This window comes from Vombatus ursinus, unplaced genomic scaffold, assembly GCF_900497805.2.
Source record: "Vombatus ursinus unplaced genomic scaffold, bare-nosed wombat genome assembly UNPS02007344.1, whole genome shotgun sequence".
Lineage (NCBI taxonomy): Eukaryota > Metazoa > Chordata > Mammalia > Diprotodontia > Vombatidae > Vombatus > Vombatus ursinus.
The window spans coordinates 4917028-4942364 of record NW_020947122.1 but is presented as its reverse complement, the minus strand read 5'-3'; the positions used below and the strand labels follow the sequence as shown (position 1 = coordinate 4942364).

The window sequence follows — 25337 nt, the reverse complement described above, 5'->3', positions numbered from 1 at the left end:
TCAATACTCAATCTACTACATCAGACTGCCTCTGTAGTCTGATTATGATTCTTCAGTGGCTATAGGGTGCCATGATTTACAGACATATGACGTTAACAGTATGCTTTGATCAAACAAACTAACCAGTCCAGAAAGGCCTCAGATATCTACTTTTTGCCAGGATGTACAGCAAGGGTAGAAACAACTCTCCTACTGTAGGGAGCATCATTGATTTAGCTGCAAGGGGCAGGTAATCAAACAACATCTCATTAACACTGCTGCTTGCAGTGACCAGGAATATCTGTGTCTTTTTGTTACAGAAAACATGTTTTTAATGACTCACCCTCTTCAGTAACAAGTTTCTGGAGTGTGTTCATCCCCCCTTGCTCCAGTGGCCACATTGCTGGCCTGCTGATAACAGATATGCCGCATGATAATATCTTGTGCTTATGTGGGGTCAGGCTCTGCCACACATATGATTTGTTTTATAATCAAAACCACCTAAGCTCATTATGAGTATATCATTAACTTCAACCTTCAAATTCCTTTGGCTCTCCAGATGGTTAGATTTCATTACTGGCCTAGGAAAAGCAGAGTACAAAATGTGTGAAATAAAATTGCACTGAGCTAGGATATGGGAGGAAGATTTTGATCAATCACATCTATTACTGACATCCTGACTTCATCACCTCTCATAGAGAAATCTTTGGGAAGTCTTGTGGCTTCAAAAATGTTTCCCAGGGTTCAGAAGACTTTGGCCATGGAAAACCTACACAGAATAAAAATCATAGCTCACATTCACCTAGCACCCCATAGCTTACAAATTAATTCACTCAAAACAACTCTGTTCAGTTGGCAGTGTCTCTCTTGGAAAGAGGTATACATACCAACCATTCATTTAAATGCCCTGGATTACTGTCTCTAGGGAAGGGAGAGGCATGTGCCATCTGCCAGGTGTGTGGGGAGTAGGTTTTTCCTCATAGTTTCCAGAAATTAAAGAGCATGCATGCCAACTAAACACAGAAAAAAAAATTAAGGGAAGTTATTTGTGTCCATAAATATAATATGTGTATTAGCTTTATGAGCACAAATTGACTAAGATATATTCAATATTTTAAAGAGCTGAGTTTTATTTGTGTAGACTGTCCATCCACTAATTGAAATTATCATCCCCAAGGCCTTGAGTTGCTTTAGTAAAGAAATAGAGAAAGGACTGATAGGTACAAAATTATTTACATTGACTCTTTGTACTAGCAAAGCTCTGGAAACTACCTAGCTATTGGGAAGTAGCTAATAAATTATGGCAAATGAATGTAAATGGATTATTATTGTACCATAAAAACCGATGAAATGGGTAGTTTCAGAAAAACCTAGGAAGACCTATATGAACTGATGCAGAGAGGAGTAAGCAGAGCCCAGAGAACAACTTGTACAATAGCAACATTATAAAGAAAAAACAACTTTGGAAGACTTGAGAACTCTGATCAATGCAATGGCCAATTATTATAATAGAGGACTCATAATGAAGCATACTACCCATCCCCTAACAAAGAGGAAGGTGATGGACTCAAGATGCAGAATAAGGGATGCATTTTCGGACACAACTAAGGTGGGAATTTGTTTGCTTGATAATGATCATTCATTGCAAAAGCTTTTTTTTTTCTTTTTCCCCATGCCCTCCCATTCTTTTGCATCTCAGTTCTTCCCAGGAGTTCTGATTTCTCTTCTCCTGAGGTAAGATGAATGGTTTCTCTAAGCATCAAACCCTTACAGATCATACTTATGAAAGGTCCCCATCTCCCTTTGTAGACCATCTCTCCTTTCCCATAGAAGCATTCATCAGTAGTACCTCTCTTCACTGAAACAAGATTTCCTCCTTTCTTTTTCCCTTTTTCAAACCATTCCTTTGCCTACTTATCCATTGTCATGAAGGGGCGAGGTTCAGAGGATAAGGGGGGCTAAGGATAGGGTACAAAAAAAGACAGAAAAAGGGGACAATAAGACATTTTTAAATGAAGAGAATAGAACAGAATGAAGGTGGGGGGAAGCATAAACAAGAAGCACAGTTTGAAAGCTACAGGGTGAACTTACTACACACTTTGAAAGAAAAGCAAATTTCTAGTCATGTGACATGACTAACAAGATGGAAGCCTAAACATTTTCTTTCAGACCTCTCCAAAATAGCAATTATGCACATGCAATAAAGCAATGTCAGCTCTCTCCACAGCATAGAAAACCAACAAGGTCAAGGACTCAATGAACTAACAACAGAAAAGGCTGATTGCTGATCCCTGCTATGCTTACTCAGCATCCCTTCCCCCATCACCTACCATGCTCCTGGAAACAGGGCTGTACAATCCACCCCACCCGCTTGCAAAAGAACTCAATGCTACCATCCAACCTGACTCTATCCCACTGCCTTGGAGATCCAAATGGCAGAAATTCGTCAGGCTTCCAAAGCAGGGAAGAATGGTGGCACATTGTGCCATAACAGAGCTTAGCCAGAGAACAGAGGAACAAAGGCAAAGTGAAGCAAGACGTGTGTCCATGCTTGAAACAGGACTCATCTCTACACCCTGACCCCGCCTCCTCCCAGTGACTAAGGGTGAATCAATGTCTTGTTTTGGTTTTGGTTTGGTTTTGCAGGACTAAATTACAGAATTGGAGAGCACATAAAAAAGAAGAGAAGAAGATAGAGAAGACTATGTGAAGTGCCCATAAGAAGTTAATGGCTAATAATGAAGGGGGAGAACTCCCGTGCTCTTTCAGGAAGAAGAGAATCTACAGTAGAATGGATGAGGAGGTGAAAGAAGGGATTGAAAAAGGGGAAAGAAAGAAGGAAATTTTGTATCAGGAATGGTAGAGGGGATTACTGACATATGCTTCTAGGGGAATGGAGAGATAGTCTGTAAAGAGAGATGGGGACCTTACGTAGGTATTATCTGGAAGGATTTGGTGCTTAGAAGAACCACTGATCCTACTTCAGGAAAAGGGAAATCAGAGCTCCTGGGAACCACTGACGCCCAAAAGATTGGGAGGACAAGAAGCCAGGAAAGAGGCTTTGGGGCAAATGGGGGGAAAGTGATCAAGGGCAGGGCAAAGGTCAATAATGAATCGCGCAATCAGGAACATAGGAAGATCCCTCCCACAGGGCAGTATTTTCTCTAGTACATGCCGGAACCAGTATGGCTAAGAATGAGCACAACAGGAAAAAGAGGGGCCAGGAGGCAAGATCTATAAGGCAACAACAGAAACTGTTCAGAAGAGGGAACCCAAAATAGGTACCTTAAAAAATTTAATTCCATGAGCAATACAGAGAATAAAGGACTAAATATAAAGGTTATTAATTAAAGAACAAAAGTCTAAAATATCCAGAAAGAGAAGATAAACAATGAAGAGAATGAGGGAAAAAAATATTTTATAGGATAAAAGCACAGAAAATTAAAGTTTAAAACTAATGAATCAAAAACTTGGAGGGGAAGAGAAAAAGGGGGATTATACTTGAATATTGAGTTAAGAGGGGGAAAAGAGGGGGGAGAATTGAATAACCCAAAAAAGTTTTTAAAAGCAACTAATAAGTGAAACTTCCAAACTAGAGAAAGGAGTAACAAAAGGGAGGAGGGAAGGGGTGTGAGGATGAGGAAGAAAATAAGTTGTCTTAAAATGAATTAAACTAAAATAACTGAAAAGCAATATGCCTGTGTTTACAGAGTAAGGAGGGAGGGAATCCTAATTGGGGAAATAACCTAATATTAGAGACAAATGGAGAAAAATATAAACCTAAGGATTAAACAACCCAATAAAAGGAAAAGAAAACCTCACAATCTGTTGCTTATGAGAAACATATTTTAAAAACAGAAATACACAGAGTAAAAATTATGGGATAGAAAAAATTTCCTATATATCAGGTTAACCCAAAAAAGCAGGAATTCTAGTGATGCTATTAGACAAAGCAAAAAAAAAAATTCAAGACATAAAAAAAAACTAAGGAAACTACATTACACTGAAATGAACTATAGACAATAAACCAATATCAATATTAAACTGACATGCTCCAAATGCCTTAACATCTAAATTCACAAAGGAAACATTACTGAGCTATAAGACAACATAGTAACACAATACTGACAGGAGATTTCAATGTCTCACGGTTTTGGATAAGTCTAACAGAAAGATAAATAAAGGGGAAAATGAAGAACTGAAAAAATTTGAGAAACTGGAGCTAATATTTAGAGAGCCTTCTAAATTGGACTGCCAAAGAATATACATATTTCTCAGCACCATATGGAACTTTTACAAAAATTGACCACATATTAGAGCCCAACACATATAAAAAGGCAAAAATAGTAAGTGCATCCTTTACAGACTGTAACACAACTGAAAATATTAATTGTCTTGGAGCCCCACAAATAAAAGAAATAGACCCAAATGGAGATGTAACAATGAAATCCTGAATAATGAGTGGATCAAAAAACAAATCATAGAAACAATAATTATGCAAAAAAAATTATGATGATGAAATAACACACCAAAATTTCTGAGACGCAGATAAAATACTCCTCAGGGGGAAAATAAAATGTCTATGATATAAATTAACAAAAACAAAAACAGAAAGGATTGATTAATAGAATGTGCACTTTAAAATGAGAAAACAAATAAAAGAACAAACATTAAATAAACACAAAAAGGATATTCAAATTAAAGGGAAAATAGACAAACTGAAAACCAAAATTATAGAAATTATAAATAAAAGTATAAGCAGGTTCTTTGAAAAGACTAATAAAATTAATACACCTTTAGCCAATCTGATTTAAAAGAAGGAAACAAAAAAAATCAAATCAACAAATGGGCAAAGTGAAATACAAAAAAAAACCAGGAGAAATAAAAAGAATAATTAAAACCCATTATACATACTTATATGCTAACAAAACTGAGAACACAAAAGAAATAGAGGAATACTCTGAAAACTATAAAATGCTCAAACTAACAGAAGACCAAATAGAGTTCTTAAGTAACCCAATATCAGAAAATAAATAAATAGAACTAGCTATAAGGGCAACTACCAAGAAAAAAAAAACCCTGATTTAACGGGGGAAAAAAACTCCTGGTCCTGATGGATTCACGAAAGAATTCTATCAAACTTTTAAAGAATAATTTGTACCCATACTACACAACTTATTCTTAAAAACTGAGAAAGAAAGTATTCTACCAGAATCCCTTTATGAGATGAATATAGTTTTAATACCTAAACCAGGGAAGGATAAAACGCAAAAGAACTATTATAGATTAATATCACAAGTGATATTGATATAGGTATATAACATTTTAAAATGTTAAATAAAATCCCATCAAGCAGACTATAGTGATTTGTCCAATAAATCATTCATTATGACTAAGTTGGGTTTGTTCCAAGGATGCAAAGATTGTTCAACATTAGGAAAATAATCAACATAATTAATCACATTAAAAAAAAAGCTTCCAAAACAAAAGTAAAGGAATAAGCATTTACTAAATGCCTACATGAACTGATACAGAGTGAAGTAAATAGAACTAAGAAAACCATAGTCACTACAACAATATAAATGGAAAGAACACTGACATACCAAAAAAATCAAAATTAAATGTAGCAAAATTATAAAGAACAAGTGTGACTTGAATGAAGAGCTATGAAATGACAATCCCAACCCTCTCCTCCTTTTTCAGAGGAGGGAAGTCCACAAGTATTAAACGTTGTACTTATTCTCAAACTTTTTCTATGTATTAATAGTTATGTTGAATTTCTTCCTCTTCTTTTTCTTTTGTTTTAATTGTCTATTTAAAATGCCATTTGTTATATGGGATAGCTGTCTGGAGGGGGAAAAGGAAGGGATATTAGGGAAAATTATAGTGATGTGAAAAACAAGATGTAAATACAAACTTTTTTATTTTAATTTTGATTTTAAAAAATTTTTTTATTATTTTGATTTATCAACAATCACTTCCATATGCTTTTGAGTTTAAAATTTTTCTCCCCCTTCCTCCCCACCACCCTACCCAAGATGGCGCACATTCTGATATAGGATATACATTTACATTCATATTAAACATATTTTCACATTAGTGATGTTGTAAGCAAAAATTAAAACCAATAGGAGGAACCATCAGAAAGAGGAAACAAAACTCAACAGAAGAGAAAAAAAATAGCAATTCAACTTCCATAGTTCTTTCTTTGGATGTGGATAGCATTTTCCAACACAAGGCCTCTGGCCTATTTTTAAAAAGAAAAATAAACTATACATAACAGATCTTGATTGTATATACAATCTTATTTTTCTGCTCTCCTACATATATAAAAATGTCCTATTTATTTGATGTTTTTAAAATTCAGGATAGCAAAAAAGAGAAAAAATGAGCTGCTGTGGCTGGCAAAAAAATCACCTGGTATCCATACAATATGTCTAGTGATGAGTCTCTCTAAATTTAGCTAGGCTTGTTCTTGGATGATAAACAAATACTCCTTCACTGAGCTTGTATTTGAATCCTTTCCAGTTTAGTAGGACCTGCCCAAGCACACACTCTGCTAATGGAACTTTTGAAAACTTGGGGTCACTTTCACACCACAATAGACAATTTTAGTGGGAGATCAAAACATGCATAGTGAATAATTTGTAAGCAATGACCTTCCATATAATAATTGCATCTCAAATACTCAAAAGAACAACCACAAAGTCATACAAGTACTGGATGAAGGAGGTACAGTTGGAAAGCAGTTTGAAAAAGATCTAGGGGTTTTAGTGGACTGCAAGCTTAACATGTGTCAGTAATCTGATATGACAGTCAAAAAAGTCAAGGCAATGTTGGGTTATATTAAGAAAAGTACGGTTTTCAGGAATAAAGAAGTCATAATCCCTCCATTCTCTGCCCTGTTCAGGCCACATCTGGAGCATCGTATTTGGTTCTGAGGGCCACCTTTGAAAAAAGGACATTGATAAACTGGACAGTGGACAGAGGAGGGTAATCAGGCCAGTGAAGGACTTTGACACCATGTTATTTAAGGCTCATTCAAAGACACTGGGGACATTTGGCCTGGAGAAGAGATGGCTCAAAGGGGACATGACAACTGTATTCAAATGTTTGAAGGATTGTCGTGATTGACCCCAGAGGACGGAGACAGAAGCAAGAGGTAGAAGTTGCAGAGACAAGTTTGAGCTTGATGTCAGGAAAAACTTCCTAATACTCAGAGCTGCCCAAAGTCAAGTGAGCAGTCTTTTTTTTTTTTTTTTTTTTGCTTTTATTTTAATTAATTAATTAATTTTTAGTTTTCAACATTCACTTTCATAAGATTTTGGGTTCTAATTTTCTCCCTTTCCCTCCCTTCCCTCCCTTCTCCCCAAGAAGGTATGCAGTCTGATATAGGCTCTACATTTACATTGACATTAAACATATTTTCACATTAGTTATGTTGTAAAGAAGAATTAGAACCAACGGGAGGAACCACAAGAAATAAGAAACAAACAAAAATGAGATCAAATAGTATGCTTTGATATGCATTCAGACTCCATAGTTCTTTCTCTGGATGTGGATAGCATTTTCTATAATGAGTCTTTTGGAGTTGTTTTAGATCTTTGCATTGCTGAGAAGAGCTAAGTCCATCAAAGTTAATCTTGGCACAATGTTGCTGTCACTATGTAAAATGTTCTCCTGGTTCTACTCACTTCACTCAGGATCAGTTCATGTGAGTCCTTCCAGATTTTTCTGAAGTCCTCCTTGAGCAGTGTTAAAGGGTGGCAGGCTCCCCCTCCTTGGAGGACTTCAAGCAGAGGCTGGAGGACCACTTTTTTCTGCATTTTAGGTACGGGTCAGCCCAAGTGGACCCTGAGGTCCTGTCAACTCCAAATTCTGCCACGCACATCTTTGAAGCACTGAGGTAGCTAAAGGTGCTTTATCTTGTTTTATCCTCAAGCACAATGCCTAGGAGGGAAATGCTGCAGGTGCTATCATCTCAGAGGAGACTCAAGCTCAGATGGACTGATTGCCTTCCCCAAGTTATGTAATAGTGTTAGTAAGTGGCAGAATGGGACTTATGCCCAGATTGTCAAACTATGAGTCCAAACGATGCTACCTCTATTTGATAGAAATATATGTGTTGATTAAATGTCTGCAACTACCATTACAAAGCAAAGGACAGTCTATATGCGCATGTTATCAGATTTTGGATAATGCATTGTTCCTGGGGCAACTAGGTGGCAAAATGGATAGAGCACAGCCCTGGAGTCAGGAAGACCTGAGTTCAAAACTAACCTCAGACACTAGCTGTGTGACCCTGGGCAAGTCAATTAACCCTGTTTGCCCCAGTTTCCTCATCTGTAAAATAAGCAGGAGAAGGAAATGGCAAACTACTCCAGTATCTTTGCCAAGAAAACCCCAAACAGGGTCATGAAGAGTCAGACATGACTGAATGACTCAAGCAATAATAATTGTTCCCATTGGCTGTGTCTCCACCTAACTAACCCACATACGTGCCCACACAAACACCAAGGAGAAAGTCAGCACCAGAGCTTCTGATGACAAAGGACAATAAACAGAATACTAACAGAGTCATAGTTAGCAATTTCCGTGCCCAGCCAATTTCCACAGCCCAGGGAATACATGGGGCCAGAAACATGACATGTGCCCTCAAATAACTATGTGATTCACACCATGAAAATCGTATCAAAAGTTACGGAGATAAGTTTGATTGAGTGGAAAGTAATTACAGTAGTTGCCTAAATTCTTAGAACTGGAAGAAGCACGAGAGGTCATCAAGTCCAGCCCATGGGATGTGTGGTTCAGTCTTCTCTCCTCTCCGCCACATGGGCCTTGGTAGGTATGTCTCCCTCCCACACAGCATAAGAAGGGAAGCTACCCTTGCCCTCACTCAGGAAAAGTCTTGTTGCTTGCAGAGGAAGCATGAGAAAGAGGCTGGCTGGCCTGGAAAAAGAGGGAGCAAAGGTAATGCTCTAAGAAGGGGATCCCGGAGTGGGTAAAGGATTCCTTTACGAGCTGGAGGAAGGAACAAACAAGCTTCAGTCTGCTGCCGCCAACAGAACAGAATCTTCTCTTTCTCACATCCTATTCTACTAAAGGGATATCTGTGTTAAATTTTTGCACTCTCTAAATTTCCTACCATGAAACAAAGCCCCAGTGACTCCAGTTTAATTATGGCTCTGAATACAGATTTCGTTCTTGGACCCCTCCTGAATAATATGATTTGGATTGTGTTTTCTTCTTTTGGGGGGGATTCAGTGGTTAGGAGAATCAAAGAAACTGCCTCCAGTTCTTTTTCAAGTGAATTGTGTTGCCCTACAATTCAAGGGAAAAGAATAATAATATCTTAAATTTTTAGCACTTAACAAACCACTTTTAACATGAATGACCTCATGTAGGACTTAAGGTAACTTAATGTGTTAGGTAAAACAAAGATTTTCATTCTCATTTTACAAATGAAAAACCTAAACCTCAGGGAGATTAAATAATTTGTCCAAGGACACTTAGGATCTGGAACTAGAACCCAGATCTTCTGACTCCAAATCTGTTATATTCCCCACTTTCTCATGCTACCCTCAGCTTTCTTTGTTTCTTTGTTTTTCTTTCTTTTCTTCCTTCTTTTTCTTTCCTTCCTTCTTTCTTTCCTTCTTTTTCTCTCTATTCCATTTTTCTTCCCTTCCTTATTCCTTTTTTTCTCTCTACCTCTCTCCTTTTTTTTCAAACAATTCTCATCATCATTTATTCAGTGCCAACAATAGACACCAGGGATAAAAGACAAAAAAGAAAAGGGTTCCTTCACTCAGGGAGCTCATATTCTACTGGGAAACACAACAGGTGCAAAGCCCAATAAAGTTGAAGCGTACCCAAGGTAATAGGAGGTAAGAAGGAGAGGCTGCTAATAACTGGGGTTGACGGAAGGTAGTCAGAAAAGGCCTTGTGTAGGTGGCAGCACCTCATCTATGTTTGAAAGGGAGAAGAGATTCTACAAACTGGAGGTAAAGGGAGAGTGCACTACAAGCTTGGGGAACCATTTTGTGCAGAGGCATGAGGTATCATGTTTTATACAGGGAACAGCTAGAAATTCAGCTTGACTGAAATTCAGATTGTACGAAATCAGACCAGAAACATAGGTAGGAGCCAGAAAACGGAGGGCTTTAGAAAAACAGGCTAAGAAGTTTCTACTTTATCCAGAGGCAATAAAGAACCGTTGAAGATTTTTGAGTGGAGGGCTAACAGCATGGTCAGAATTTACATTATAGAAATGTCTATTCCAGAGCTACATGGAGGATGGATTGGAGAGTGAAGAGACTGGAGGCAGAAAGGAAGGAAGGAAAGAAGGAAGGAAGGAAGAAGCCAAGTAATTGAGAAGTCAAGCAATTTGATAACCATTATACATATGAAGTCATGCAAAGCATAGCAGATTTCCATAGCATTTTTCATCATGAGTCCTTTGGAATTGTTGTGAACCCTTCTGTTGATCAGAGTAACTAAGTTTTTCAGTTTATCATTATAATATTGCACTGTGTACAATGTTCTCCTGCTTCTGCACACTTCACTCTGTATCAATTCACGTAAGTATTCCTAGGTTTTTCTGAAACCATCTCCTTCCGGCACAATAGTATTCCATCACAATCATATATCACAGCTTGTTCAGTCATTCCCCGATTGATGGGCATCCCTTCAGTTTCTAATTCTTTGCCACCAAGAGAGCTGTTACAAATATTTTTGTACATATGGGTCCTTTTCCTTTTTCTTAGATTTCTTTGGGATATAGACCTAGCAGCATTTCTTGGTCAAAGGATATGCACAGTTTTAGAGTCCTTAGGGCATCGTTTCAAATTGTTCTCCAGAATGGTTGGACAGAATCTCTGTATCAACAATGCATTAGTGTATCTATTTTTCCACATCCCTTCTAGCTATTATCATTTTCCTTTTCTTTCACATTAGCCAATCTGATAAGTGTAAGATGGACACTTCAGAATTGATGTAATTTGTATTTTTCTAATTATTAGTCATTTAGAGTATTTTTCATGTGACTATTGATAGTTCTGATTTCTTCTTAAAACTGTCTGCAGTTATTTTAAATGGAATTTCTCTATTTCTTCCTGCTGTGTTTTGTTGGTAGTATATAAATATGCTAATGATTTATGTGGGATTTTTTTATATCCTGTAACTTTGCTAACACTGTAAAAAGCTTACATTCTAATGGGAGAGAAAACATGTAAACAACTAGGTACATACAAGATACACACAGAGTAGATAGAAGGAAATCTCATAAGAGAAGGGAAATGGGAGAAGGCATTAGCAGCAAAGGAAACTTTCCTAATAAATCCCATTGAATAAGCCATTCAATTTCAGTCTTTCTCTCAAATCATTTAATTAAATATATTAACCCAATATGTAGTAGAAGATAAAGATTAATGGCAAGTGAGTATGAGACCCTTAACCCTATTTCAGGGCATGACACCCAGGGCATTCCTATTCAGTCCAACTCATGAAATTGGGTGTAGGCAACAAAGAAACAATATTCAATAAACAAGGTTTTCAAACCATCAGAGATACACCACCAGAATTTCCTTAAGAGTGTACTTGGATACATTTAATAACAATAATAATAGTAATAAAAATAACAGTAGCTAGCATTTACATAGGATTTTATGATTTGCAAAGCACTTTACACATGCTATTTCTTTGTATCCTTGCAACATCCCTAAGAGATAGGTGCTGAGATTATTCCCATTTTAAGGATAAGGGAAACTGAGGCAGGTAGAAGTTAAGTGACTTGCCCAGGATAACACAGATAGTAAGCGTGTGAAGTATTATTCAAACTCAAGACTTATGATAGTGAAAGAAATATTTGATATGGGCAAGTGGCATAATTATTCAGTTTAATTCAATAAATTTTTTTTGTCTGTGCCTAGTTCTAAAATGACCATAAGGAAGAGAATTTTCACCATCATCACAATCATCAGCATTGAGTGGTTGTTATATATCATATGTATAACACTCCAATAGCCACTAGAGGTACACAGAGGTTTAAAATATAGAACCCTTCCCTCAAGCAGTTTCCAGTCTTTTTTGAGGAGGCAAGCCACAGACATAAAAAGATAGCCAACAATACAAGGTAGCCTGTGTATCGTGACAAATAAAATGTCAAGATCTGAGGTGGTTGGAAAGGTTTTTCTAAAGAAAGGAAGACGAGCTTGGACACGAAGCATGGGTAGGACTTCGGGAAGTAGAAAGGAGATAAGAGGGTACTTACGGCAAGGAAGAGAGGTGTTAACAAAAACCCAGAAGTGGAAATGGGCAACCTGTGATTGAGGAACGATGAACAGATCAATTTGGCCAAGCAGAGGAATAGTGTAAGGGAGATAGTCAGAAAAAGGATGGAGAGGAAACTGGGAACCAGACTGTGGAGAGACTTGGATCAATCTTACTTAAACATCACTTTACACACATCATTTCCCAGTTCAAAAGCCCTTTAATGGCTCCTAATTAGGAGGCACCAAATAAATTAATGGCACCAAATAAAGTCTTAATTAACCTGGCAGTGGTACATTGTATTGATTGAAGGAGGAGGACACTGGAGGCAGAAAGACCGGTTAGGAAAGAGAAATGGACTGAATTAGGGAATTGGCAGTAGAAATGAAAAGTGAAGGACAAAGAAGGATAAGGACTGAAATTGTAATTTCATTGATATAGGGAACTCCCAAGTGAAAAAACTCCCTTCATCAATGCATGTCAGCACGTTTTCTGCAACTTAGAGTCTTAGTTGCCTAGAGCACTGGAAGTTTAAGTGATTTGCCCAGAGTCACATGATCAGTATATGTGATCATTATATCAGTACATCAGGTCATTGTGGCTGGCTCTCTATCCACTGTATCATGCCAGAGACATTAAAAAAGAAGGATAAGAGGAGCAGAACCAGAAGTAGGATTCACAACACCTGGAGCAAATTCAGGTGACAGGAGAAGGGTGAATGAAACCTGAAGGATACAGTCTGGGGCTCTTCTGGGACTACCTTCCCTACTCCATCCTCCCTTGCAGTGCTCTCTCCCAGATGTAGGCTGGTGTAGGATTTCAGAACTTAGGAGTGCAGTTTCCCAGCCTGCCATGGGAAGGAAAGCCACTGCTTCCAGACCTTGTCACCTGGATTGAAGGCCCAAGTGCCTCCCTCAGTTATTGCTTGGAACAGGACTTGGGGAGTGCAGGGGATGACTCTAGGGTTTGGAGGTGATTAGAAGGATGATGATAAAAACAAATAAATATAAAACGGGAACCGATCATCATATAGTGGTTTTAGATAAAAGCAGATGGAGATCCAAGATACAATTGGAGTCATTTACATAGGTGAACTCTAAAGCTATGACAATAGTTGAGATCTCAAAGGGTTGAGTGGCAAGAGTAGAAATATGAAAAAGTGATCTTATATGTATGCTTATATATGTGGAATGGAAATAGGAAATTGAACCAAGACAGAGAATGAGTAATCAGAAAAGGAGGGTGAGGAGGGGAAACTGTACTAATGAGAGAAATTATTATTAATAACCAGTGATTTAGGGAGATCCAGAGTTCCCCCTTTTTCTATGGTCCTCATTTCAAAGTTCGGTCTCTTGAAAGACATTACTGATAAAGAGATTGAATTAATTCTCCTCAATCTGGTCAGACTCTAGCCAACCTTCTACTCAGGTTTGTGTGGGGATAATTCTTTGAATAGATTGCCTAGCTGGCCAAATTAGAAGTAAATTACATAATCAAAGTTCATCAGAATAGATCCAGTCCCTCATTGTAATATTGATTCTTTCATTAATTGTTAACCAATCAGAGTTGATTAACACACTCAAGAACACCCTTCTTCCAGGGGCATAGAAGCCATGAGCTGCTTCCATGATTGTCTTTGGCATTCAAGAGTACCACTGACCTTTTGTTAAAATGCTAGTATTATTAATAAAATGACCTAATTATCCACAAATTATGTCTCTTGAACTTTTTAAATGCCACAGTGTCAAGGAATCCCAGAGAGAAGAATTTTATTCAAGAGGAAGATGGTTGTCAAAAGTATGGAGAATATATGGGAAATTTCATGTATATGAAATATATGGGGAATCTACATATATATGTATAGATATGTATATATACATGTACACAAATACATATTTATGTGTATATTTACATAGACATATAATACAGAAATATATGTATGCACATAAATTATATATAAACATAATTAATATATGGTTATATTCTTGATTACATTGAAAGACAGATACTAGTAGATAGTATCATAGAAATCACAGAATTTGAGACTTGGAAGAGACCTGGATTTAAGTCCCACCCCAATTCAAACTCACACTGGCTGTGTAACCTTAAGCAGGATCTCTAGATCAAGCAACTCCCTAAGACAAGGGCTCTTAACTTGAAATCATAAATTTTTTTGTTTTTAAATATTTTTATAACATTTTAATTTCATTTGTTTTCTTCATAATCAATCCTATATATTTTATTTCATATGTGATTCAGAGAAGGGGTCTGCCAAAGGGCTCCACGATACAAAACAACATTAAGAACTCTTGCCCTGAGACTGAAAATTTTAGAGTCTGCAATGAGCTGAACTGGTAGAGAGAGTTTCCTCAAATTTATGGAGTTTTCCTTATATCTATGAAATCATAGATCTTGGGTCCGAAAAGATTCTTTAATATTCATAACACCTATTCTCCCTCTAATCTACGAACAAACATATTTAGTAAGAAATGAGACTGGTCAATACAAAAATATCTGAAAAATAAACAGTAAATTAAAAATATATATATATTTTTCATTTTGAACAAATCACTGTAAATACAACACTTATATTTTTAATTTAAAAAGAAAAATCACCAAAAAATTTCTGACAGTGATTTGGCCCATTACCTTGCTCTCCCCCCACTTCACCTTTTCCACCTGGAAGAGGTCAGGGTTGGGGGAAGATGTACAAATAGATTCTCCTCAGGGAAGGAGCAAGCAGAATCGCTGTTGACTAAAGGCTTCCCAGGGGCAGCTAGGTGGGGCAGTGGATAGTGCACCAGGCATGTAGTCATGGAGATGCGAATTCAAATCCAGTCTCAGACACTTACTAGCTGTTTGACTCCTGGAAAGTCACAATCCCTGTTTGCCTCAATTCCTCGTCTATAAAATGGAGACACACTATGGAAAGAAAGGGTAAACCACTCCAATATCTTTGCCAAGAAAACCCCATGAACAAATCCATGTGGTCATGAAGAGTCAGACATGACTAAATGACTCAACAAAAACAAAAAAGCCTTCCCAATATCCTCTGTCAAGGGGGTTATCACACACCAAAGAGGCTGACCTCCCATCAGTCCTACTGTGCTTCTCTAGGGGTTAGCCTGGTAAATATATGTATCAGATACAAATTTCCACAGGAGCAAAAGGTAATAACAGCCCTCCCAGAGGAGACCCCACAAGGCCCTACTTACCACTCTGATGTGGTTCAGAGAAGAGGTCTCTAGGCCTGGCAGGACTCTGGAGTTTTTGAGAATTTATGGTAATGTAGGCACGCTGTGAAGCAGACTCATCTGCAGACAGATGAGGAAGGTTTCCAAAAACCTAGTCACTTGGGCTACAATTCTCAGAAATCTATGTAGTCAGTCCCTGGAAGATTTCTCTTTCTGCTGGTAGAAGGCTCAGTCAATAGCCATCAAAGTGTTGGTACAAGAATATTTACAAATGTGTTTTTTAGACTCTTCCTTTAGAAACTTTGCTCTGTGATTCTCAGTTACTTAATAATTTTTTTTTTTTTTTTTTGGCTAGGCAATGGGGTTAAGTGACTTGCCCAGGGTCACACAGCTAGTAAGTGTTATGTGTCTGAGGCTGGATTTGAAATCAGGTCCTCCTGAATCCAGGGCCGGTGCTCTTATCTACTGCGCCACCTAGCTGCCCCTACTTACTAATTTCTAAGAAAATATTTTCCACTGGATCCTAGGATTCTTGACTTTTCCTCTGCTTGAAGGGGAGGCAGTATCAAGGGGGCAGGCAGTGGGTGATGGTGGGGAGGGTGGTCCAAAAAGGAAGCTGAGTCAATGTGTCTGCCTATGAAGAGGGAAGGGAGAGAATGATTCAGAGATTTTTCATTGACTTTATTAAGAATGAAATAATCAGTTTACAAAATAATTGATCATTTTGCCTCTCTATGTAACTAAAATAACCCTTTTCCTTAGTGATATGTAGCCTTGCCACATATAATGTCAAATGCGCTCCCTAGTATCCTTGCCCTGCCACCAGAGGAACATCATCTAACCTAGGGCAAGGGTTCTTAACCAGGAGCAGGTGAATTTTTTTTAGTATCTTGATATCCATCTTTAATATTTTTTATATTTTTATATATAATTTTATATATTATATATTATTATATATTATATATTATATTATATATTGTATATGTTATAATATATAATTATATATAATTTTATTTATAATTTTTATATATAATTTAATATATAATTTATACAATAAATTTTATATAATTTTTAATATCTTGATAACCATCTTTAACATTTTGTTCTCACGTCTTTCCAACTACCTGTTTGACAGCTAGAACTAGATATCCTATAGACATCTTAAACTCAATATCTCCAAAACTGAATTCATTATCTTTCCCGTATAGCCCTTTCCTCTTCCTAACTTCCTTATTACTGTAGGGGTCACCACCATTCTTATAGTCCGGTCTCCCAGGCTTACAACCTATACATCAGCCTCTGCACTTCACTCTCAGCTCCCATATCCAAACGGTTGCGAAGTCCTATCAATTCTACCTTTGAAATATCTTTTTATACCCTCTTCTCTCCTCTGATGAAGGCACTCTCCTAAAACAGTCCCTCATCACCTGGATTATTGCAATACCTTGCCGCTTGGTTTCCTTTCCTCAAGTATCCAATCTATCCGCCACTCAGCTGTAAAAGCGATTTTCCTAAAAGGTAGGTCTGCCCATGTCACCCCCTACTCAATAAACTTCAGTGCCTCACTATTACCTCTAGGATCAAATATGAAACCTTCCATTTGGCATTTAGAGTCATTTACAATCGACTGTCATACACACACACACACACACACACACACACACACACACCTCTTCCCAGTCTTCTTACATCTTATTCCTCTCTATGTACTTGACCATTCAGCTTAAATACAATTAAGCTTAAATATAAGTGTTCCTAAGTCAATATTAAAGTATAATGCCTCCCAACTCCAAACTCTGAAAGGGTGAAGATATATAGATATAGCTATCGATATATATTTAGGGAGGGAGAGGCAATTGGGGTTAAGTGATTTGACCAGGGTCATGCAGCTAGTAAGTGTCTGAGGCCAGATTTGAATTCAGATCTTCCTGACTCCAGAACCTCAAGCTCTAACCACTTTGCCACCTGGCTGTCCGTTATGTGTCAAAGACAGTAGTTGAACCCAGGTCTTCCTAACTCCGTGGCCAGTCCTCTATCCACTATGCCACAATGCTTCTCACTGTTGTACACAAACACACAAACACAAACATACAAACACAAACACACAAAACAGATGTAATAACATATTTCATGGCTAGAGACTGAACACTATAAATGGATTCTCATATACACATACCTAGCCCTGCTGCTACTTCTAGCTCTCTAAAACTGTTTTCTAGACATAGAAACTTCTGGAAATGTTTTCTAGGAAAAAAAATAAAAAGGAAAGGAGCGGCTTAAAATCTCCTGTCCAAACGAGATCCTTTCCACCTTTTTCACGTTAGGTTGCTGGGCTGCTAGGGGCCTTGTCCCAGGAGAGGAATGATTTTTCTGGCATTGGGGTATATAATGTAATAAAGGGCCCCCTGTAATTGTCAAATGTCTTGGCTTAATCATTGCTTGACTGCCTCCAAAAGCTATTTATCATCACCCGGCATGTTCCTCTGCCATAAATATGATGTCTTCATTAAGCCAACCAAAGATTAAGTAGAGTTGAGGTAATTTAGGCAATAAGAATGACTCATATAAACAGGCTGAAAATTCTGCAGGGAAACTTCAGTTAACTACCCCCATCCTGATGGAAGGATTTTATGATCCCTTTTGTCAACAGATCCACCATTAATGGGAAAGCAAAGAGTAAGAAGATGGTCCCACGAACCAGAGGAAAAAGCTATTTGAAAACCCCTCTCCTAGCCAGTGAAGTGCTCATTCAAACAAAGTATCACTATGTTGGGACAGAGTTCAGGTGCCATTATCTTCCTAAGGAAAAAATGAGGAGTGTAAGCAGACTAATCAGGAAATGAAGGCTCTCTGGAGAGATGCTGATTTTCTGGCTATCAATAGGTGTCATCAGACTGCTAAGGGTCCTGCCAAAAACACAAGCCCAGTTTTGAAAGCCTTGGGAAGGAAAGCAGAGTGAACAATTCAGCAACAATTAATTGAGACCACATGGCCCTGGTTCTCCTCAAGCTGCCACCTTGCTCCTTGCTCTTGAGGCAGATGCCAAATTTGGTTTCAGCATCGCTATGGGATATATGTAAAGTGTTTTGTACACCTTAAAGTGCTATATAAATACTATCTATCATTACTCTTATATCTCACTCTCCCCAACTCAAAGCTAAATAAGGAACTCCTTACCCAGCTTGCAGACCCCAAGACCTCAGAACCAGCTTTCTTAGGCAAAAATGCTGTTTCTGCCTCTCAGCACCAGGGGCTAGGATCTTCTGAGATCTCAATGCGTTTAGAGCTGGAAGGGACCTGAGAGGTCATTTAGTTCAACCCTACTTCATTTTACAGTTGAGAAAGTGGAAACTAGAGAGGTTGATTTGGCTAGGGACACACAGATGGCAGAGCTGAGATTCTAGCCCAGGTCCAAACCCAGGCACCCCATGCTGCCTCTAGCTGGCCTGACTGCCTCCCCATGTACAGCTATGAGTCCCTGAGCCATGCATGGCCTGGCCCCCTTCTCACCAGAGAAATTGCCCAAAGCCACCCTTAAGACAACAGAGCAAGAACTTCCTTACCTCAAAAGACCATCCACAAGCAGCAGCTGGCTGAAAATAATAATAACAGGAAACCTTAGGGCAAAGCTGTTGGTTTTAAGAGAAGAGAAGTGACTTCATTCTCAGTGCCACAGAGTTTAAAAAGAGCAAAAAGTGCTCCCTGGCTGAGCTAATGCAGCTTCATCCGGTGATGACTCCATCCAAACAATGCAGCTGTTGCCCAGACATGCATAGGCTTCTCCAGGTAAATCAATGGAATTTGACTGTTTTCAAGGTGCTGCAGAAGGCTGGAAAGCACCAATCAGCTTCTCTCGCATGGGAGGATAGAAGCAATGCATTCATTTTCTCAAGTCATATCATTATCCTTCAAGAATCAAATTGTCTGAAGTGCAGTAGGGAAGGAAAACAGTTATTTAAACTCCCAGGAGGTAGACAGCCTCCCCGGGAGGAAGAAAGCACACACACACACACACACACACACACACACAACACACACACAACACACCCCACCACCATGTTCAAAAGGAGCAGTAACACTGAGCTAGTTGCCAAGCTAAATGATCTTCTGAGCTGAGGGCTTACAGGATTCTTATATTAAAGGAGACAAAGGCAGTGTTCTGTCTCCTCTCTCTGCACCTTGCAAAAGTGACCATATGTATTTAATAAAATAGGAGAGGCAAGCAACTATGTTAAAGAAAGGATGGCAGGTTTCCCAAAAGAAAGAGTACTATATGAAATCATAGCACCCTACCTGTAATTGTTAGGACTCTCCTTCAGGCAGTTTTTAAATTTTATTTTGTGTATGTTTTGTTCTATGTGTGTGTTGTTCCCCCATCTCCATCATACTCCTAGCCCTAGTAGAATGGACAAAAGAAACAAAGGAAATCGACAAATTTAAAGAGATTTAGATCCTTGACAAAAGGGATTATTTTGTTGTCTATGTTTTTTAATATTTTAAAAATATTTGATAAACATTTATTAAGACCTATTTTGTGCCAGGCACTGTGCTAAGTTCTGGGGATACAAAAAGAAGGAAAAGAAAGTCCCTGCCCTCAAGAAGCTTGCAATTTAACGAGGGAGACAACATGCAAACTAATATATACAAAGAGAAGGTGCTGGGATTAAGAAGGGTTAGGAAGGCTTCCTCTGTAGAAGGTGAGATTTTAATTGGAACTTAAAAGAAGCCAGGTAGGTCAATAGTCAGAGTGGAGGAGGGAGACCACTCTAGGCATGGAGGACAGCCAGAGAGAATGTCCAGAGCTGAGAGATGGAATGTCTTGTCCGTGGAACAGTCAGGAGGCCATTATCACTGGATCAAAGAGTAATGTCAGACAGGAAGGTGTAAGAAGATTGGAAAGGTAGGGGCAGCTAGGTGGAGCAATGGATAGTGCACTGGCCCTGGATTCAGGAGGACCTGAGTTCAAGTCTAGCCTCAGACACATAACACTTACTAGCTGTGTGACCCTGGGCAAGTCACTTAATTCCATTGCCTAACCAAAAAAAAAAAAAAAGATTGGAAAGGTAAAGAGAGGGTTAGATTATGAAGTGCTTTGAATGCCAAATAGAGCATTTTGTATATGATCTCAGGGGCAGCTCAGTGGATAAAGCATTGGGCCTGGGAGTCAGGAAGACCTGAATTCAAATCCAGTCTTAGATATTTACTAGCTGTGTGTCCCTGGGCAAGTCACTTAACTTCTGTTTGCCTTTATCCAAAGAGAAGGAAATGGCAAACCATTCCAGGATCTTTGCCAAGAAAACCCCATGGACAATGGGGTAGCCTTGGTAAGATGCAAGGCTATTTCATCATGTGAGACAGGGGTAAAGAAGGAGACAGTAGCAAAAGGTACCTGAGTGATAAGAGATGAGGAAGAAGGAAGAAGATGGAGTTCCTGGCAACAGCCTCCAGTTTGTCTGTAACATAGGAGGAAGGTTCTCGGCTGAAAGAGTCGGGGAAGGGAAGGGAAGGTATGGGAAGTTTGAGGAGGTTTGGGGTGATGAAGAATCAGACATCACTGAACAATAGCAACAAAATAGAGGCAATAGGAAACCCCTGGATTTTATTGACTAGGGGGGGTGACATGATGAGACCTTAGGAAAATCTTTTTTGTGGCTGAATAGAGAGTGGCCTGGAGTGAGGGGAGGAATTTGAGGCACACAGACCTATTGCAATGTTATAGACATAAAAAGATGAGGGCCTGCCCCAGAGTGGCGGCAGGGTCAGAGGAGAGAAGGGGACATATAGGAGAGATGTTGCAAAGGTGGACTGGGAGGGTAGGAGGTGGAAAGGGTTTAAGGGGAAAGATAATGAGTTCCATTATGTACGTTTTGAATTTAAGATGTCTACTGGACATCCAGTTCAAGATGTCTGAGAGGTAGTTGGAAATATGAAATTTGAGGTCAGCAGAGAGTTTGGGGCAGGACAGGTAGATCTGAGAATTATCAGCATAAAGATAATAATTAAATACACGAGAACTGATGAAATAACCAAGTGAAGTAATACAGAGGGAAAAGATAAGGCAGCCCAGGACAGAACCCTCAGGGACACCCATGGTTAGAGAGAGTGATCTGGAAGAGGATCCAGCGAGGAGACAGAGAAGGAGTGGTCACATAGGTTCAAGGACAACCAGGAGAGAGTGCTGTCCTGAAAACCCAAAGACAAGAAGTATCAAGGAGGAGGGAGTGATTAACAAGGCTTCAGAGAGGTCAAGGAGAATAAGGATTGAGAAAAGACCATTGGATTTGGCAACTAAGAGATCATTAGTAATTTTGGACAGAGCAGTTTCAGTAGGATGATAAGTTTGAAAGCCATATTGCAAGAAATTAAGAAGAGATAAAGAAAGTGGCGGCACCTATTGTAGATGGCCTTTTCGAGGATGTTAGCTCCTAAGGGCAAAAGGGATATAGGATGATAGTTAGCAGAGGTGGAAGGATCAAGTGAGGGATTTTTCAGAATAGGAAAGACATGGACCTGTTTGTAGGCAATAGAAATGGAGCCAAGAGAGAGGGAGAGAATGAACATAAACAAGAGTGAGGAAAATAGAGGAGGCAATCTCGTGGAGGAGATGGGATGGAATGGGATCACTTAAACAAGTAGCCTTGGTAAGACGCAAGGCTACTTCATCATGTGAGACAGGGATAAAGGAGGAGACAGTAGCAAAAGGTACCTGAGTGATAAGAGATGAGGAAGAAGGAAGAAGATGGAGGTCCTGGTGAATGGCCTCCAGTTTGTCTGTAACATAGGAGGAAGGTTCTCAGCTGAAAGAGTCGGGGAAGGGAAGGGAAGGTATGGGAAGTTTGAGGAGGGATGGAAAGGTTTGGAAGAGCTGCTATGGAGAGTGGGATAGTGAGTTCATAAGGGAGGTGTAGTAGGATTGCCCCACCAGTTGAGGTTGTGTAAATAAATGTGTAGGGGACCCAGTCAGAAGGGTCTCCACCTTTCTTCAGCAGCACTTTGTATCCCTAGTGGGAGCACGATGCCAGGAACATAGCAAGTACTAAATAAATGCTTATTGACTGAATGAATTAATGAATCAAATGAATGAAGTAGGATACTGGTTTCTAACAATGGCTATTGTTGATTTCCCTTTAATAGACTTCTGAATGAGTTTTTCAAGAGATTCCAGGAACTTGTTTGATATTCTTAAAGTGGCTATCCAAACAAAGCAACAAAAGGAAGAATCTTGGGGAAAGAAATTAAAGAAATTTACTGAGGTGGAGGAAGGATTGAGAGAGGGGAAAGGAGGAAGAAAGCAGTAGAGATGTTAATGGGTTAAGAACTAAGAGCAATAAACTGCATTTATTTTTAACATGAGGATTCAGAGCCAAACTAGCTCCACCCAGTAAGCCAGCCAAGTCCTTATGATGCCAAGCTACTGAGCAGAATTTCTTTCAGTAGGACTTCTGGGGTATGTTCCTGGGGGGAAATAAATTTTCAACTCTCCCACGGAGGTAGGACAGAGGTGAGAGCTTTGGAGCTAGCTGACTTTGTGCCCCACACATGTACACATCTCTTCTCTGAGAAAGTGTAGATTGCTCAGGTCAATTCAGTTCAGTTCAACAAATACTATTTTTTCATTTTAATTTTTTTTTTAATTTAGGGTGGAAGAGAGAAGAAAAAAAGAAATTTACATCAACAGATACTAAAAACTTAATAATACAAGGAAGATGAGAGAATGACTGGATTCACAGACTTTCTCTGACATATTCTGACTTAAATGAATGACCAGAGACAAATAAGTCACAACTTCTCAGTGGCCCAAGCAAGATTCTAAGACTTGAAGTTATAGACCAGTTCCAGATTTTCATCAGAACAAGAGTTTATGTACCAAGAATTCACATTGATGAAATCACAGATCTGAACCAAAATTTTAGGAGAAGGAGGTACTTTGTTAGGCCTTAATGGGGTACAAATATTAAAAAGGCCATAGTCCTTGCCTCTAAGGACCCTCTACTCTATCTATTAGGGGGATAAGCTATAATAGTAAGACGTATTGCTATAGGACTTTAAAGTCTATAAGGCATTTCCCTTACAATGAGGAAACTTAGGCTTTCAAAGGTAATGATTTGCCCAAAGTCACACAGTTAGAAAGTATCAGGGTTGGCATGAGAAACTAGATTTCTTGAGTCCGAGTCTGATTTTCTTTCCATGAATACAAGTTAGAATATGATTGTGTACATAGGAGGGGTAAAATAGAGCAACATGAGAAACTAACTTCTGGTCCACTGGTGGCTACGTTACGCTCTTCTCTGCAAATCACAAGGAAATAAGTTTTCATTGAAAAATTAAAGGATTTGGGTCATCTATTCAAAAGAGATTCCTGACTTCACAGATGAAACTTGAAACTGGCCTACTGAAGAAAGCTGCATTGTCTGTCTTTGCAAATATCTAACGCTAGAAAAGAAATCATATCAGGAGTATGGGTGGGATGGCTTCAGAAAGCCCTTTCTACGTCCATGTTTCCAAAATAGATCTGCCCCCAGTAATATGATTACTGAGGAAAGCACTACAAGGTCTCCTGGGATCAAGGAAATCTTTCAGCCTCCTGTGAAATCAGCTAGGCTTCAGGGTGTCTTTGCCCATATCAAATCCAATTTATAGGTTGGAAAGATGACTTCTAAAGAACTTTCCAATTCTGAGATATCCCATGAGGACATATATGTGTATATATGTGTGGAGAGAGAAAGAGAAAGAAAAAGAGAGAGAAACAAACCTTCATTATGGTAGAATAATTCACAGACCATGGTCATCAGCTTAGTCATGAAGTCATAAATACACTTGATAGAATACCTATTGATATAGATATAGATATAGAGTGTGTATACATATACAGTTATCCCTTCCACATTGCAGGGGTTAGGGGCACAGAGCCCCTAAAATCTGGAAAATCCACATAAAAACTTTTGGCCCTCCCTTTGTACCAGAGAAGAAGTCTGGATTATTATGGTATTAGAAGATAAAATATGTTGACATTATACAATACTATACATAAATTTTATGCATTTCTGAGTTTCTAAACTTTTTCTGTGTCATCTGCTGGCTTTCATGCATCTGTAGCTTCTGCAAAACTCCCCCAAAATTCGTATTTTATTCCTTATGCTGACCATGATATATTGAAACTGCAATGGGGAAAGTTGCAATGTGGAAAGGATAATTATACATACATATATGCATATACATATACATATACATGCATGTGTGCATATATACATATATAATGTACATGTGTTTGTGAATATACACGTGTGTATATGTACATATACACAGAGCTATATAGACAACATTCTGCAAAGGGCTTTCTCAAAGAGATTGGTCCATCTGGTGGAAGTCAGCAATACGGCCAGCATTAGCAAAACCAAATTACCTCGTAAGTGTCTTAATCAGCTTTTGATCACTCTTCCAGAGGTATGCTGGTAAATGTTCAACAACTGGCTATCTGAACAGGCACGAGACACTTTTAAATTTAATCTACATTATTAATGTTTTCTCTATTACTTTGTAAAAGTTTAGATAATCAACAAAATTAAAAAGCACGCACTGATTTTAGCCTTTGCCGATTTCCAAGGTGTAAATGCTCACAATGAAGATTTAACCACCAGGCTCTCGCTAGCTGGTTCAAGCTGCCCTCTAGCTCATCAGAGCACTCATCCAACTTCACTTTCCTGTATCCTCGTTCCTTTATGGCTCAAAGGGGCACAAAACCTTTAGATCAGAGTCAGCAATGATAGGCAGGCAGATAGACAGATAGACAAACAGATAGATAAAGAGATAGATAGATATGTGTATATATATATATGTACACAGAGATATACACACAGATAAACTATATATCTACATTAATATACACATATAGTGAAC

General features: G+C 38.6%; 1 protein-coding gene across 3 annotated transcripts in view; it reads right to left on the bottom strand.

Moving 5' to 3' along the window:
• The window catches only part of AMOTL1 (angiomotin like 1), a 255024-nt gene extending 235876 nt beyond the window's left edge, over nucleotides 1-19148 (bottom strand). The window contains exon 1 of one of the 3 annotated variants that reach the window (XM_027849355.1): nucleotides 19004-19148. The gene's annotated coding sequence lies outside the window, so the exon portion shown is untranslated. Of the gene's footprint in view, nucleotides 1-15461; nucleotides 15542-19003 lie in introns of those variants that run through there. The other 2 variants (XM_027849356.1, XM_027849360.1) reach the window with 2 other exon arrangements.
• Between the last annotated feature and the right edge of the window lie 6189 nt (nucleotides 19149-25337).